This window comes from Rattus norvegicus, chromosome 15, assembly GCF_036323735.1.
Source record: "Rattus norvegicus strain BN/NHsdMcwi chromosome 15, GRCr8, whole genome shotgun sequence".
Lineage (NCBI taxonomy): Eukaryota > Metazoa > Chordata > Mammalia > Rodentia > Muridae > Rattus > Rattus norvegicus.
In genome coordinates this window covers 52,656,940-52,675,209 of record NC_086033.1, presented here as the reverse complement: position 1 = coordinate 52,675,209, position 18,270 = coordinate 52,656,940, and positions in this window count along the sequence as shown.

Sequence of the window (18,270 nt, the reverse complement as noted above, 5' to 3'; positions counted from 1 at the left end):
GTGGTTTTACCAGGAAGCTACATAACTCAAAATTTCAAATTCTAGTGGCCAGCACATTCTCAAAATGTGTTCCAAGGATTCTATTAAAAAATAAGAATGTCTCCTAGTAGCTGGGGAGATGGCTCAGTGGTTAAGTAGTTGCTGCACAAGTAGGAAGACTTTGGATCTCTAGAATTCACATTAATGCCAAGTGGGCATGATGCCCACCTGCAATTTCAGCCTCAGAGTGTGGAAACAGAGGGTCCCCAGAGCAAGCTGGCTAGCAAGACTAGCCATAGTGGTGAATCCTGGCCATCACGGAAAGAAGCTGCTTCATTTGGATAGGGTAAAAAAGAGATGGAGAATGATTCTAACATCAACATAAGGCCTCTCTGTATGTTGACATCCATAGGCATGAGTGCAAAGTGAATAAGAACCCACACACATGTGTATCTACACACATGTAAAAAATTCATATGCATACACAGGCATAAACACTATACACATATGTACACATACACATACACACATAATACATGAATGCACACATACACACATGAACACATGCACAAGTAGATAAAGGAAAACAAGTCGCTTAGGACTAATTTATGTCCACAAGATAGTTATACTGAAGTTCTAGCACCCAGTAGCTATACATGTGGCAGCAAAGACTGAGATTGGGGTGACACTTTGAGAGAGACTGGCTGGCCCAGCTGGCACCTTGATTTGGGGCTCTATCTTCCATAATGTGAGAAAACATACTTCTGTTGTTTGAAGCCTTACAGCTTATGTCATTTGATTATGACAGCCACAGGAACCTAACACAAATTCAAAGAGAAAATCATCCTTTAAAAATGAAGGGTTCCTCAGTGTCCTTCAGCCTAAGGACCCTGGAGAGATGTGAGATGGCCCATTATAGATCAACTAAAACAGGAGCTCAGGAAGCAAACTGGTGAGCAGATGAAGTTCTCAGTGAATGTATGCCATTGGTATAGTCACGCCCATAACAAGGATCCTGATTGGCCCAGATCCAGAGGACTAGCAAGGCCTTCCCTCTAGTCCCAAGACAGATATTGACAATGTGTGCAGAAAGCATCAACTACATCCTCCTCTAGGATGACAGCAGCCTGAGACTGCTCCCCAAGGAAAACCCCTACTGAGATCAGCTAACCTGCCTTTTAGCTCAGGCTGTGTATAATCAATGTGTTGATTTCCCAAGCTGCTGCTGGCACATCTCTATCAGAGCCCACACCTATCCCAACTTTTCCTGGCATTTTGGTTGTGAGTCTAGCCTTAAAAGGCTGAGTTCTCTGGTCCATCAATCCCAGCTTGTTGTGTATGTGTGTTTGTAGTTTATTCCTGGTCACTCTGGCCAATCCCAAAAGCTATGTAGATCTCAGTAGTGAACACTGTCAAGTATTTCCTTGTTTCAAGTTTTTCATTTATCATTATTGTGTGTATACATATGATGGACATATGAGTGAGTGCATGCATATGGAGTTGATTCTCCCCTTCCACTTCTATGTAGTGTCTGCATTAGGGTTTCTATGGCTGTTACAAAGCATTACAACCAAAGCAACTGTGAAGGAATGGTGTATTTCACCACACAGCTTAACTATCACTGAGGAAAGGCAGAGCAGAAACTCGGGGCAGGAATATAGAAGCAGAAACTGAAGCAGAGACCATAGACAAGTTCTGCTTACAGGCTTTCTTATATTACCCAGGAACACCAGGCCAGGGGTGGCACCATGCTGTTAGGGTTAGGTTTAGCTCTCCTGCATTAATCGTCAATTTTAAAAACATACTACAGAGCACACAGGCTCATCTGGGGATTGGAGAGGCCATTTTCTCAGTTGAAGTTACCTCTTCCCAAACGACTCCAGTTTGTGTCAACTTGACATAAAACTCTTCAGCACATATGGGTTTAAGGATTGAACTCAGGTTGCCAGTTTCTCACAGTACCTTTTTCTGTTCAGCTTTCTCCTGGAGCTCATGTTAACTGTTCCTTAATGCTTTGCCACAAGAGTAAGATGCCCAGAGTGGAGAGAAAACATCTAAGATGGATAAAATCGATCATGTTTCCTTACACAGTCATTTCCCAGGACTTCAAGCTGCCGTGAACAGCCAAGAGGAAATGCTTAGGATGTAGAACTCCTCAAAAGTTACTTGACGTGCTCAGCAGGTAAAGTTAGCTGCTATCAAGCCTAAAGACCTAAATTCAATCCCCATGATTAAACACGATGGAAGGAGAGAACCAATTCTCTCAAGTTGGTCTCTGACCACCATGCATGATCTATGCAGGAACATGTGTACACACACACACACACACACACACACACACACACACACACACACACACACAGAGACATTTTCTAAAAATATATACATATATTATATAATATGATTTGGAAAATATTGCTATTTCACATTGGGTTTTTACAGTCTCGATGCACAGCTGTTAACACCTGCCTTGACATCTTTCCCTGCCAAAATTGCTGCTGTGATACCCCATAACCAGACTTTGGGCATCCATCACCTATCTGTGCATATGCTGGAATAGATCATGCCTCCTCACAGGGGCTCCAGGTCTGCCATGTGGGGAGATTGCATTTGTAGACAAAAAATGGTAATGAGGCACAGGGGCAGCCTAACAACCTATTTGAATCTGATATGGCCAAGCCTGTGTAATGACCACAACAAAAGCCAGATCCTGAGATGGATTTTCCAGTTGCTTCTATACTGAGTTAGGTTACAATTGTATGTATGAAGAGATACGTGTGAAGGCTTTCTCATGAAGGCAAGTTTAGGTTTGCTTAATGTAATTCACATAGAGAGAGGGTAGGGAGGGAAGGAGGGAGAGAGGGAGAGAAAGAACTAAAAGAAGCCCAAGCTTCAGTGTAGGCTGCTAAGAGAAGAGAGGACCGGTGAGAAAATACATTTGGGCTCTCAAGTTAAATTCTGGCACTATTAAATGAACAGCCCTAAAAGAATCATGGCATATAGTTGATTCTATAGACAATATCTTTAGACTGCCCTAGATGAACCACAGCAGATGGGAATGTCTTCTGAGAGGCAGAGATAAAAAGCAGCTGACACATAATCTAGAACGCAGAGGCCTGCCTCCAGTTCTCCTTCTCCTAGCACCAGCCTAGGCCAAAGAGCTTGTGCATCCCAAAATAAAATGCAGAGATCTGGGTGCAGCTGAGGAGGCAGCTGTCTGTGTTTTGTCCTCTGAGTTCCCCAAATCCACACCAATCAAGGTCTCAAATGTTATCATCACCTACACTCAAATGTGGAGAGCAGCAAAAAGGGTGTGACAGCCAATCCTATCACAGCCTGATGTCAGAAAACATCTGAAGAACAAGAATCCATTTGTAAGCCACAAAAGAAATGTGAGAATGGAGAACACCCCTAAGTTTCTATCACTCAACTCTTTTCCATCCAAATCTCTGTTCTGCTTACATGACAAATGTATGTTTGAACGAGTCAAAATCTTTCCGGCTCTAGTTAAGGGTGCTCTATTCTCTGCAGTGCTGTGGTTTGCGTGTGTCTCTCAGAAACTCATGTTGAAACTTGATCAGAACTGCAATTACATTAATTACATAAACACTCTAAGCCAGGGTGGAGGATCCTCAGAAAACTGAAAACAGAATTACCATATGATGGAACGAGGCTACTCCAGAAGATCTAAATCATCACGCTGTGCAGGTTCTTGAATAGTCACAGTGAATATCCACAGTGGTCAAGATATACAATCAACTTCATATCCATTAACATATGAATGGATGAAGAAAATGTGCTGTATATACACAAAGGAGTTTGTTCAACCATAAAGAGTGAAATGATGACATTTACAGGAAGATAGATGGAGAGCACACTGCTAAATAAAAATAAGCCAGATTCAGAAAGATAAATATCGTGTGTGTGTGTGTGTGTGTGTGTGTGTGTGTGTGTGTGTGTGTGTGTGTGTGTGTGTGTGAAATAAAAATAGATTAAGGGGAATTGAGGAAAGGAAGAGGAAGCACAAGAGAGGGCAATGCATGTGAACATAAGCATGCATGGGAAACATAGGTCTGGCCTAGATCTTTGGCCCAAGATGGAGTCACCCTAAGACACCAAGATAAGTGACCTGTGTGGGACCCAGACCCTTTGAAGAAATGGTAACCAAATATTCTACCCTTCTCACAAATCTGCTGACCCTTTATCTCAGAAAAAGAACTTAACCATAGCTTCCTGCAATCCTAACAGCCAGAATAGCTCCCCTCATAAAATGTTACTTACTACAGTCCCAGATGCCTTCCTCTCTCCAATTTAAAGCACCTTATAAAACCTAAACTCCCCATTGAGTGGGGTTTCTCTTCTCTCTCTTGCAGACAGCCAAGAAATTCCTACACTAAATAAGGATTTGCCTTTGGGCCTCAGTGTAGTTCTCGTGGTCTAGTTCTCTCATTAAGTCACACAGAGAGGTCTTAATGAAACTAATTATTTTGTAATCTAATTTTAGAAAGGAAGAGTAGAACAAAAGTAAATAAGTATCTGAAGTGAAAAATGAGGGTTCAATTTATAAATGTGTAACTTTTCTTTAAGGTAAATCTTCTAGAGATGATCCACCCACGAGTATTCCACACTCCTGAATAGTACTGGTGTCTTTATAAAGCATAAATGGAACTGTTTGGCCATCTTTGCTCTTTCTCTTTCAGACACAGCAGGAACAGGTCAATTTTGAAGTACTAAATAAACTCACTCACACAGGCTATCAGTACATTGGTGCCACCATTGTTTACATTCAAGCCTCCAACAAATTTATATTATCCACAAGTTATCCAAGATTTAGGACAAATTTTAGAGCAGCCAGGATGAACTAAAACATAAGCATGGGTTACAACCAGCCTGAGTCAGCTGTGTCCAAGTGATATCCCTACTTTACCCACATCCTTGTGACTACCCAGCATCATCCATACCTCCTGACAGTTTCAAGAGATAAAGCTTTTATAGTTGAGTTGATACCATTTTGGATTGTGTTTGGCTATGTAGCTGAGACTGGCCTTGAACTCATATTGCTTCTGCCTCAGCCTCCCGAGTGCTGAGTGAGATAACAGGTGTGAATTCATCAAGATCATGATACTTACTTCTGTCATCTATGATGGTGGCTGCTCTTGAGAATCACAAATGTGTGACCTTCATGGCAACTTCTTCCACACCAGCATGTGAAGGGTCTGTCTAACTAGCCTGAACTTTCAGGTTCCCCACTTCACCTACTAGAAACTACGTTCTGCATTCTTCAGTGCCTTGACTTTGATCCCCATCCCCAATGGTCTTTTTCTTTCAAATGATAGTCCTGCTTAATAATTTAAGGATCCGTTTTTTTAAATGCCACACGTGATCTAACTTAGATCATAAACTAAGAAGGTTACAGAAGCAGTATCAGGATAAGAAACATGTTAATGCTTTCCCTATCTCTCAATGCCAGTCCCACCCTTCCTTATTATTTTCCTAACTGATGCTGAGCTCTGACTTTTTTCTAAATTCCATGTGTACAAATGTGTGCAGGTATGCATTTGTGGGTATCTGTCTTTTGAAAAGAACAAGATTGATTTGAATCTTTTGTAAATTAAGATGAGACATGGATAATAACATGTAACTGGTTATAGTGGAGGTCACTAAGTTATGGCTATTATAGTATTTTTTAATAATGGATGCTGGCTAAACAATGTTATTTTATTACTTTCATTTCCACAACTAAGAAAATAAATAATCCAAAAGTTGAAGCCAATTACTCACTATGATTTGTCTACAATGTGAGGGATGAGTCTCAAAAATTAGACCTCATCTGCCTCTAAGCCTGCATCCTTTCCCCTGTAACACATCGGTCCTCTCAAATAATCCCTCAAGTGCTTTTACATTCAAACATCCAGTGGATTCATCACACTTCACTTCCAGGGTGTTAGGAAGGATCTTCAGGTGATGTTTCTAAAGAACTTTGAATTTCCCTGGTGAGAATTCTCATTGAAAACAGCTATATTGTCAGCTCTTAATTATTGGTGACAGTGCTAGACAGGGATAGACCCATTGGACAAGATTCATAATTAATCCCCTCATTTGAGTCAAGAGTCTCTGCCTGTTTCTTCCACTGTAGCTCCTGTCAGAACTGCCCACAGGGAAAACCTTATTTCCTGAGGGGTTCAGCTCCCAAGATCTGAGCTGCAGAGAGCTTCACTAATCAGGTATCTGCATTAACGCGGCCTCAAAGAGCAAAAGCCAGAGTAAAAGAGAATAAAATAACCCACAGAGAGTGGACTGATCCAAGGAAGAAACCTCAAGTCATGGTTTTGTTTTATTTGAACACAAGTAAGATGCTCACATACATGTGATAAGTCAGGTAAAGCCTCAACACACACTCTCTCTCTCTCTCTCTCTCTCTCTCTCTCTCTCTCTCTCTCTCTCTCTCTCGTGTGTGTGTGTGTGTGTGTGTGTGTGTGTGTGAAGAATCTGCCCTCTGTCTACCAGAAGCATTTTAAAACAGTTTGAAACTCAAACTTTCCATAGAACACTTGCTTTTAAGCTGACCTGGATGTTTGTCTGCTTGTTTGTGTTTGTTTGAAGAAGAACCTTCATCTTGAGCATAGATCTCTACAAGAAATCCTGGGACAAAGATGAAGCAGAAACTGAGGGAATGGCCAACCAATAATTGGCCTAACCTCTGACCCATCCCAAGGGCAAGCACTAATTCCCGACACTATTAGTGACACTCTGTTATGCCTGTCAACAGAAGCCTAGCATAACTATCCTCTGAGAGGGTCAATACAGCAAATAACTGAAACAGATGCAGAGGCCCACAGCTAAATATAGGACAGAGCTCCAGAAGCCTTATGGAAGAGTTGGGAGAAGGATTTGATTCCATTGATCAACCTCTCTGTTTCTATACTATTGAGTTTTTATTACTATTTCTCTGTAGTACCACTTCTACTAAAATCAGGGACAAGGCAAGACTGTCCAATCTTTTCATGTATCTTCAATATATGTTCTAGCTAGAGCAACAAGACAACAAAAGGATATCAAGGGAATAGGAATTCTAAGGAAGAAGTCAAAGTATTGCTATTCACAGATGATATAATAGGATATGCAAGTGACCCCAAAAACTCCACCAAAGAACTCCTACAGGTGATAACCACCTTCAGCAAAGTGGCTGAATACAAAATTAACTAAAAAAATCAAAATCAGTAGCCCTTCTTTAGACAAATGATAAACGGTCTGAGAATAAAGTCAGGGAAACAACACCCTTCACAATAGCCACAAATACAATAAAATCTCTTAGTGTAACTAAGCAAGTGAAAGACCTGTACAATAAGTACTTAAAGTCTCTGCAGAAAGAAATTGAAGAAGATATGAGAAGATAGGAAGATTCCCCACGCTCATGGATTGGTAGCATTAACATAATGAAAATGGCCATCTTACCAAAAGCAGTCCACAGATTCAGTGCAATGCCCATCAAAATTCCAACACAATTCTTTACAGACCTTGAAAGAATATCTCTCAATTTCATATGGAAAAACAAAACAAAATATACAGGATGATCTAAAGCAATCCTGTACAATGAGAGAAGGTCTGGAGGTGTCACATTTTTCTTTCCTTCAACTTTTTGCCTCAAATATTTGTCACAGCAACAAAAGGACCAAGTAACATAATCCCCAAGGAAGAAAGTTCTCCATGAGCAAGGCCAGTGGTCATGAAAATGGTTGAGAGGATCATTTCTTGATGTGTAAATAAAATTGGTATTTGCAGAGCCACAAATACTTACTAAGCATCTACTGTGTAACAGGTAATAAAAATGCTAATGACTAGGTATAAGAGCCGCAACACATGGCACGCTCCAACATCCAAGCTTACAAAAGTCGGGACAGTCACAAAAGATTGTACTATGTACAGTGTGGACAAATAAGTGCCAAACCAGAGGTCACAGTAGTCCTAAAGCCACACACTGGCTTCTTACTCCATCAGCCACCATCACTATTGGTCTCTATATTCAGCCCAAATAGGAATTGAATCAAGGAGTCTTGAGCCTATGAAAGCTTCCCTGTCTAACCTGCTGGTCCCACCACTGGAGACTGACAAGGAAAAATCATATTAGAACCAATTACAGTTCACAGCACTAATACAACTGTGGAGTGGATGAGTGTGGAGAACAACTGAAGTCAGGTGGCAAGAAGGAAACTAGCCAGAGTCACTCCTCTGAGCTCACCAGACCCATGGGACCCAGAATAGCCTCACTGTTGAGTTAATCTCATTGTCCAGAGACAAAAGACTGTGACTGAGTCTAAACCCACATCTGACTTAAGAAGTCGTACTCCAAGAATGAGGACCTAGGAAAGACCTTGCCCTGCAATTTCTGATAAACCATGAGTCTACCATGCTGCCAAACAAGGCAGTCCTCTGGCTATCCTGTGGGTAATAGTGATCCTGCCAAACCTCTCCACTTGAGTTCTAGTCTCCTTGGAACCACTATGACCAATGGTGTTTGCCTTATCAAAGAGTAGGAAGAGGACAATCTTGTCAGCAAGTTAGAAAGTGATAAATGGGTTCAAAATTGTTCTCTTGAATATAACGACAGTGATGTTTGAAGATGCTTCTAGAGAAACACAACCAGGAATGTTTTGAGACTGATGGGAGGAGAAATTGTCAACTGCCTGAAGTATCCCCTGATAGTATTTCTCCACACATATAAACATCACTGGCACAAGCTGGCTCTGGAATCACCTATAGACCAGCATAACATTAGCATCCTGCCACCTGAGCCTTCACCATGTTGTGGCTCCTCTGGCTATACTTTTGATTTTCTCCAAACCTTACATCCTGCCAAGAACATGGCAGGTCCTGGATAAACATTGCCAAAGACTATGGAGTAGAAAAATATGCTTTCTGAACCTTTTTCATCCCTCCTGGATCCTGAACTCTCCTCAGGCTAGGCTCTACCTGGACACTTTGTAAGCCTACACCAGTTTGTCAAAGATACACAGGTTCTAAGCTTGTCATACACATATGCTCTTGTAAGAATTCTATAACCTGGGTACTTTCTGACTATGATATCTATTGTCATTGCTGTTCTGACTAATCCCTTTACCATAGCTCTATGCTCACTGCCTATGGATAAACACGTTTGTAGGGGTGGGGATGTCTGTGTCTCTGTGTGTATGTGTGTTTACTTTTTAAGTGTAAAGTCTTGGAGATTGAAAAGAATTACTGGCTTGTCTGAAAAGAGGATTTCACCAGAAATTTATATCAGGACAGCAACATGACAGGCAGATGTTAGAGAAGACCAGAATACTTTACAAGGCTCTGTGGGGACAGAGATGTTCTTGGGACTTACAAAGTAAGTTTCCTCTTCCTTTACACCTTCTGTAGTATGTACCTGTGACTCAGTTCTGGGATAAATGACATTGGGTTACTATACCAAGGAGTGCTACTTATCCAATTCCCAATGCAACACTTGCACAGTGGCTGGGTCTCAAGAGAACACATGGGCTTCAAAGAGGGCCATGTTTCTATGAACTGAACACCAGAGATGTCCCACTGATGCTCTGCCATTTTTAAGACTCTGTTAAAGTAAGTACCTCTAATGGGGCTAAGTTTTTTTATTGTCTTGAGCTTGATATAGTAATATCAATATAATAAGACTGGGGGCTTAGAACAAATGAGATTAATACTAAAGGAAAAAATGTCTCTCTTCTTATCTCATGGTGTAGACTGAAATCTATACCAGTTAAATCTGTTTCACACACTACCCGGACCTAGATCACATCTGTCAGTTAAATCACACCAGCAATAACTCTGTTGGCTCTGACCACAAGAATGCTTGTTTTATGTTGGCCTCCCAAGGATCTCATACAGCCTCAGCTCGGCTGGTCCTAAGCAATCCAAGGCAGATATGCCTTCACAATTCAGGAACCAGTTCTAGGTGCGAGTTAGTGTCTCATGGGTTAATCCTTTCCTGTGATGTGGCTTTACCTTGTCAGACTCCAAGTTCAGTCATGAATACCAGTCAAGAGCTAAGGCCCTAGGCTCTGGGCTGGCATTGAATGCTCAAAAGTCCTTTCCTGTGTCAACTGCAGTCCCTGCCTCAAGACTGCAAATAGTGTCCTCAGAAGAATCCCCCTTGTCCCTGCACTTGTCATCTGCAAGGATTGAATTTGATATGTGATTATAAAGTAATGAGACTGGCTTTTAAACAAACCACAGATCCTATGAATCCAGATGAGTGCTGGCCTTCAAAGATGTCACCACGCTCTGCCGGCCACATACTTACTCCAAAGAGGCTGCCACCCCAGCCCCTAGGGATAAAAGTTCCCTATGAAAATGCCTCAGGGGCAATTAGCTAATTATAAGAAGAAAATAAGATCATTCACACTATGCAGTGGTTCCTGTCACTCTCTAGTGCGCTTTGTTGTCAGTTTGTCAGATTCACCTGGAGGCTTGTCTTTCTTCAGAGTGTGTCTTATGCATCTTGGCACACCCAGGCAGTTCATACAATCTTGGCATACAGAAAGCTCTGATAAATGCTTGGCGTACCCCCCTCCCCAAATCCCACCAACAGGTTTCTCACTGGCTCAGTATTATTCTCCTCTCTTTCCTATTTTTTTCCGTGCAACACTCAGTGGTTTATTCCTTTTTCTTTTTGTTCCTTAAATCACAACAAAAATTCCTCAAGATGGAGCTAGAATTCATCATGCATAGAGAGGCAGAAGAGCTTGTTTAGTTTGTCAAACTAAACTGAGTTGTATGGTGGAAACCAAAGGCTTTATGGCTTAAATTTAAAGATCCATTGTTACACACTGTACAGTGGCAAAGTGTAGAAAGCCAGGCACCAGGATGCTTCATGTCAGCCAAGGGAAGCTACAGCACTCTCCATCAGTGTGTTTGCCCAGTGGAAGAAGACACACTAGACTAGCAGTGTTCACACTTGCAATTATATTCTGTCTGGAACTAATGCAATATTTTCCTCTAAACCTACTACCTTTCATACTCTGGCCTCATGACACCATTGTAAAGAGGGACGAGGAAGGCTCCCATGCACTTGTAAGAAGGGAGGCATGAGTTGAGACAGGAGTAAGCACCAAAATTCCCTAAAACAGTGTCTGGAAGCCAACAGAAGCAGATCAAAGAGTTTACCAAGCCTGTGGGATTGTTCCATGTGGTCCCCAATACATCCTGACCCCCACCCCAGCAGAATTGGTCCCCTTGATACATCTACTTTGAATTCACCCAATTTCACTTTCTTTTTGGCTAAGGGACATCAGCAAATGTGATACAGGCTGGATTTAAAAGTGCTTGCACACTGGAGGCTCTTGGAATGTCAGCACCACCACACAGAAAGTACAGACTTTCTGCTAAGGAGGCCACATGGATGAGAAGCAAGGCACCTCGGCTAGGATCCCTAACCAGCTGGAAGCAATAGGAGTAGGCCTTCTTGATCAGCCAGCTTGCAGATGAACTGACAGACTGACGACCACTGTGTGATTGAACCCAGCCAACATTGTGTGGAACCGAGATAAGCCATCCAAGCTACATTGGCCCAAATTACTGAACCACAACAGAGTGAGGAAATAAATGGATCTTGCTTGAAACCACAAAAATTTGGAATGATTTGTTGCCAGCAGTAGATAGCCTACTAAAGCAATTCAGATCTAGGAGAGGAGTTAACACTGTAACAAAACTCCAAAACGTGTGGCATTGGCTTTGAGATATGACAGGGAAGAGGAGCTGTGGAATCAGTGAATAGGTTGGTGAGGTTGGGGGGAAATGGTGTAAAATCTTGAAGTACATGCTAGGAAAAGGGTAGCTCCATGTTATGGAGTGTTGAAATAATTGAAAATAAGTGTTGCCTACAGAAACTTGAAAGAGAGACAGTACTTAATGAGCTTGTCGATTAGGTTGAGAAACTCTTCCAACTCAGTGCTGAAAGCATCCATTGGATGCTTCCAGCTGTGTGTGATAAGGAACTGCCAGAATTAAGCAGGAAGCTGTTCAGTTTTCAATCAAATTTTAGAAGAAATACAGAGGACCCTAAATGTGCCAGTTTAGAAAAATTAAACTGTTCCTCACAACTAGTCAGTGCTCCTCGAATAAGAAAAGGGCTCAGCATAAAAATCAAACAAGACAGGTAGACTTGTGAAAGCCCACTATCACACTTCTAAAAGGCAGGGACTAAATCCTTTCAGGCAATACAGAGATGTCTTAAAATCTTCAGAGAATTGTCCCATGGAAAAGCAGAATACCTGTGTCACCCGGGTTTCTATCTCTGCAACAAGTAACTGAGATAGCCCACTTAAAAAGAAGAAAAGTTGAATTTTAGCTCAGATTCAGAGTCCATGGTCATTATAAACCGTGACAAGGCAGCCCCATTGTGGTGGCAAGACATGAGACAGTGCAAAGGAAGCTTATTAGCTCATAGTCAGGGAGGAAAATGAGAAAGAATGGGAAGAATCGTATTCTCTGACTTCAAAGGCCACCCAGGAACTAAAAGATTTCCTACAGACCCTACCTCCTAAGGGTCCCATTGTCTCCCAGGAGTGCAAAGTTTGGAACTAAGTCCTTGTGAGCTATTTCAAATGTAATAATAGCAATTCCCAAGAGATGGGTCTGTCTCAAAAGAAGCAAGCACTCCATGAGGGTTTGGGGACATAGAGATTCAAAGGCAGACCACACGCTTCTAGAGCATTTTTGACTGCGAGAGCTGTACAATAGTGTACTAAAAGCAAAGGCACAATTCAAAGTGAATAGAGTCCTCTCAATCCCCACTTTCTAAAAGCAAGAATCAGGCTAATATGGCTACTTGACTACAGGAATGGGCAATTTCCTATGATAGAGAAAATACTCTCTCAGAGAGTCAAACCAAGGGCCTAAAAGAAGGGTTAAAGATCTATGAGAGACAGACCAAGAACCAGTCAATGCCTTCAAGATGAAAAACCAGGCCCAAATTAAGGACGTTCTCTGACCCAAATGGAAAAACCCAACCTGTGAGCAGCTGGACTTCATAACTGCTGTACAATTTTGTGAGTCCCTTCCTCTCCGTTTGAAGCATGAATGTCTACCAGCTACATCAAATGCCATTCTCACCATTGTGCCTTAAGGTGGTGGGAAGAAATGTATTTGCTTTTTAAGTTCAAGTAACCTGTGGATCAGGAGGAACAGTGTGCTTAAGAAGCCATGTCAAGAGGCCTTGCCTACATCTAAACTTGAGGTAGACACATAGGCTTCAAGCTTGATGCTATAATCATAAAAACTGATGGGGGTCTTGAGAAGGACAATGAGTAATTTACTGAGGCTACCAGGTAGACTTGGTATACTGCTCCTAACCACAGCTTATTATTTCCATTCATAATGTACACTCTTAGAAGACATAACTATGACTTCTACTAAAAGTTGAAGCCCATACCATCTCTTACATATTAGATGACTTCATGACTTGCTTTGACCAATCAAATGGGGCAAGAGATACTTTGTATGACTTCTGAGCAGGGGCCACCCAAGACCTTAAGAGCTATCTTTTAAAAGTAGCTGGTTATCTTACTGAAAGGGAAGAAGCTGTATGATAGGAAACAAGACAAAGCCCTAGCTGAGGATGCTTGAATGCAAATGTTGGCATGCGCTTGGTGCCATCTTGGATGGTGTGCACCAGATAAACACCTGCATCGCAGATACAAGAATGACCCTTACAAGAAGCACTCAGCTAAGCCCAGCCTACTGGGCTCAGAACTATGATCAAATATTGTTATTCAAGCCATTCATTCCTGACATGGTTTATTATGGGTCCAAAATAAATGTTAAGAAACAGAAAAAAAATGAACTAGTTAGTATATCTTGCTTTATAAAAGACAGGCATGTAAAAACAATTAAATCACATCCTATCTGACTCCCACCTAGTGTGTGTTGTGGGCGTTGCTGTTATCTTCATCTAAAAGCCAGGGTATCTTTTCTTTTTTGTTAATTCAAAGTCTCTGGGTTAAGACACATGCAAAGGAGTGTATCTCTTTCTGAAGAGACTATAAGCCATTATGGAATAAAACCTCTGTCAAACTGTTAGGTAACATAAACATAGACTGGGAATGTAAAGCCCTGAGACTTGAAGAATCTGTAAGCAGTAGTTTCCCTGTGTCCATCTGGGCAAGCCCACGGATGGTCAGGAGAGTACCAAGCATGCCCTAGTCTCAAAACTATGAGGTTTTTATTTCTCATGCATGGGATACTCAAGGTATGATTCACATTACTTAAATCACTATATTCTCTTCTCTCCAAGTCATTCACTTTCTGCCTTACCCCAACCCATACACAGCTTTGTCTTCTCCCTGCGTAGCTTTTCAACTTGTCCCTTACCTCTGCTGATATTACAGGTCATATTTTTATTGCTTTATCTGTTACTTATCTGCACCCCTGACATCCCCCAACATATAAGCTACATGAGAAGGGGTGTCCTATTTGTTTAAGGTTCGGGAACCTTCTGCATGCCAAGTAAATATTGTAAGCAGTCACACTATCACTTAGCAACAGTCCCAAGACAAGGATTTTCATCTATCTTGTCTAGTAGTGCATCCCCGATCCTTTGAGCAGTTCCTGCTGATGGCAGTTGTCCAGTAAATGTGGCCAGGAGGAAGAAAAGAATAAACAGAATGGGGTTTCCCCAGCACAGTATAAAGATTGTCTCTAACACCATTGAATTGTTCATCCCCTGTCTAAATTCCCCTGGTATTCTGCATGTCTTTGTTTTGTTTTGTTTTATACCAGTAGTCAGAACACCCTCCCCTTGCCCTCTTTCTTCTGGAGAACACTATTGGTCATGTTTGGGTCCTAACACAGGCGGGCACTTTGGTTTCATTTTCCTCAGCCTCCTTAGCTCCAGACCAGAATCATAGCCACCCTCCTTCCAGCATTCCTGTTGCTCTTCCATGTATGCTTGCCATGATTCCCATCTAGTCTTGGCGCCTGGCTTGGCTCTTACTGAACGTGATCACATGGCTGCCCATAAAGAGATGCATGTGGAAAAGACAATAAGGAATAAAGAGACAGAGTTCTTCATAATCTACAAATTATAAAGACGAAGAAATAAGGAACTATGGTTACTTTCTTTTATTAAAGAAGAACACTTCAGAAAAGAGATGTGGCCTCTTGGACAGATGATAGCACAAATGCTTTTTCCATCCCAATGCCTTTGCTTGATATTCTCTCTCTCTCTCTCTCTCTCTCTCTCTCTCTCTCTCTCTCTCTCTCTCACACACACACACACACACACACACACACACACACACACACACACACACCCCACCTGTACAGTTTTGCTCTATAATCCTATGTGGATTTATCACCAAATGTACTCTTTCTACACCACTATAGGACCTGCCTGACTTTAGATCAGACTTTAGATCAGGATCTGGGCAGGTCTGATGATGCCCAGTTCATAATTCAAAGCTACAAGATGCACTGCCATTTGCTTCCCATGGCCAAATACTCCATCTCTTCCAGGATCCAATGCTGTGCCAAGAGCTATTCCTCAAAGGGCACATGTGTCCTACTGCAGGTGGCACAATGCTATTCCAGAGACTCTGGTGATGTTTCCATCGAAGCTTGCATAAGCCCATGTCATCCCATCCCTTTCCCTCCTCCCAACAGTAGTTCCCCGACCCCTTTTATTTCATTTTTAATCTACAACTTTTTTCATAGTAATTTATATATGATATAATACAACATGAGGTTCAGTATGCAGAATTTCCACAAGGCACCACAAACTGAGGGTTTGATCTCCTAGTCCTGGACTCTTGAAATCAGGTGTGGACAGGGTTGGTCCTGGCTGAGAGCTGTCTGGGACGATCTGCCTCCACACATCTTTCCTCCATTCTGATATGCTTCCAGCAGCAGACTTTGCATTCTCTAGCCTCTAATTCATCATTGCAGTCCCCCCACCTCCACTGGTGTGTGTCTGTATCCAAAGCTCCCCTATCCATGAGGAGTCATTTGAAACCATGGTACTCACTACCCTCTGCCACATGTTCTCATCTTAGCTGGTTATATCTGCAGTGGTCTTACTTCCAAATAAGGTCACATTTTGAAGCAGTAGTGGTAAGAATATCATCACAGGAGTTTGAGAAAACATAAATATCTTTGGGGCATCTTTAAGCTCCTAGGATATCTATTTCCTTTTCCTGGAATGGGTGCAGCTTCTGTCTAGGCTCACTGTCTCCCATTGTTTTTTGAAGTTGAGATGCAAGGTTAGAATGATTGACAAGAGGCCCAAGAGAATCACCACTGAATTTTGAGCTCATTCAAAGACTACCCTGAGAACAGGTCTTGTCCTAGACAGACCCTCTTCATCCTAAGACATCAGGGGACCCTTAAGGCAGCCACCACTTTGGCCCTCAGGAGACCTACTTCCTATGGAGGATCTTCTTGTAACTAGACAATCAACATTGCAACATATTTTCTTGTTTAAAACATTCAATGCTTATATGTTCTAAAAACTCATTTATTGAACCCTCATGTGTGTGGTTCAAGAGTTGGAGCCTTTGGAAGGTGATGAAGGCCTGAAGACGGACCAATTGTTAAAGGATTAGTACCTATAGAACAAGAAACATAAGAGTAAGAAGCATGACCTGATGAGAGCACTGAGCTAGGGGTCTAGACACCTGAAGTTTGACTCAGCCTCTGCCATTCAGCACCTGGGAATCCCTGGAAAATTCACCTCATCTCTAATCCCTATCTTTCTCCCTTCTCACCTTTTCTCTTTTTTCTACCATAGAAATATTAATGACAAAATAACATATAATCCCTACAACAAAGGAACCAGACACAAGATAATCTTGTTAATCCCACAGATGGGAGGAAAAGGACCAGCAATCAAAATAGTCATGGTCAAATTAATTAGTGCAAACTTTTTAAAATTTGTTTTCACAGTCTATTTCTCCCTAAAAGTGGGATTCAAGAGAGGGTTTTTATAGTTGAAGAGTAGGGGGTTTTCAAATGTGGGATTTGACAAAGTAGGCTTATAGAAGCAGAACATAAGCGTAGTCAGTTGGTCATAATGACCTCTTGAATCAAAGACATGGCCAAGGTGGTCACAACAAGGTTGTCCTAAAAAGGTAGTCAAAATAACCTTTGAAATAAAGGCATGGCTACTACTTCCTGGAGCAGACTATACAGAACCATCTGTAGTTTAAGTCACAGGAAGAGCATAGCCCAGTCCTTCTGGAACAGATTTAATCATAATCAGGAATGAATCTAGTCTGTTTTTATTATAATATGGCTTCCAAGCCTAAGATAAAGGAAGACCAGTCTAGCCACCTGGCACTTTAGCTTTGGTTTTTGTATGCAAACCAGTGAAAAAAGTCCATTGTCTAAGCTACCTGTATGTAATGTTAATATTGATTAGTGAGTTGACAGGATCTAAAATGACCTAGGAGATGAATCAATGGGCATGTTTCTAGAAACACACAGAAGTCTCTGGATTGGATTAACTGAAGTAGGACATCTCACCCTAAATTTGGGCTACATCATTCCATTGGGTCCTAAAGAGAATGTGAAGAAGAAAGGAGCCAAGCACCAGTATCCCTCACTCTGCTTCATGATCACAGATGCCTTATGACCAACTGTCTTAAGCTCTTGTTTTTAGGAACTTCTTATGATGATTCTTGAATTAGGAGCCAAAACAACATTTCCTACCTTAAGTTGTTACAATTGTGTATTCTTTCTAGCAATTGGAAATATAACTAATACACTTTGGAAACTTGATATGGGGTAGTTGATTAAACAAGATACACCACCTGCAAATTCATAACTGAACAAGATTTAAGACAAGTTTATACTGTGTCTTCACATTGTGATTTTGAAAACTGCACAGGTAATAGTCCCACAATCATAATACACCCTTGGAAGTGTTCATATGCTTTGAGGACCCCATGTCCTTTCCCCATTCCCATTAGGCCTTTGGAGATGTGCTGTGCATTTGAGGGAGTTTTTTTGTCCCTAAGCATCATTCAAAGTAAACAGCATGATTGAGCACTGAGCTAGGGGTCAGGGTCTGACTCAGGCTCTGTCATTCAGTATCTGGGAGGCCCTAAGCAATTCACCTCACCTCTCTGATCCCCATCTGTAAAGCAAACAGAATGACTGATCTCTAAGTTTCCTTCAAGATTGAACAGCCTATTGCTCAAACCTGGCTGACTGTTAGCTTCTCTGAAAAGAAGTGAACATATCAGAGTCATCAGGGAAGCTTTCAAATTTCCGTTTTCTTTTGAAAGCAATTATGAAAGA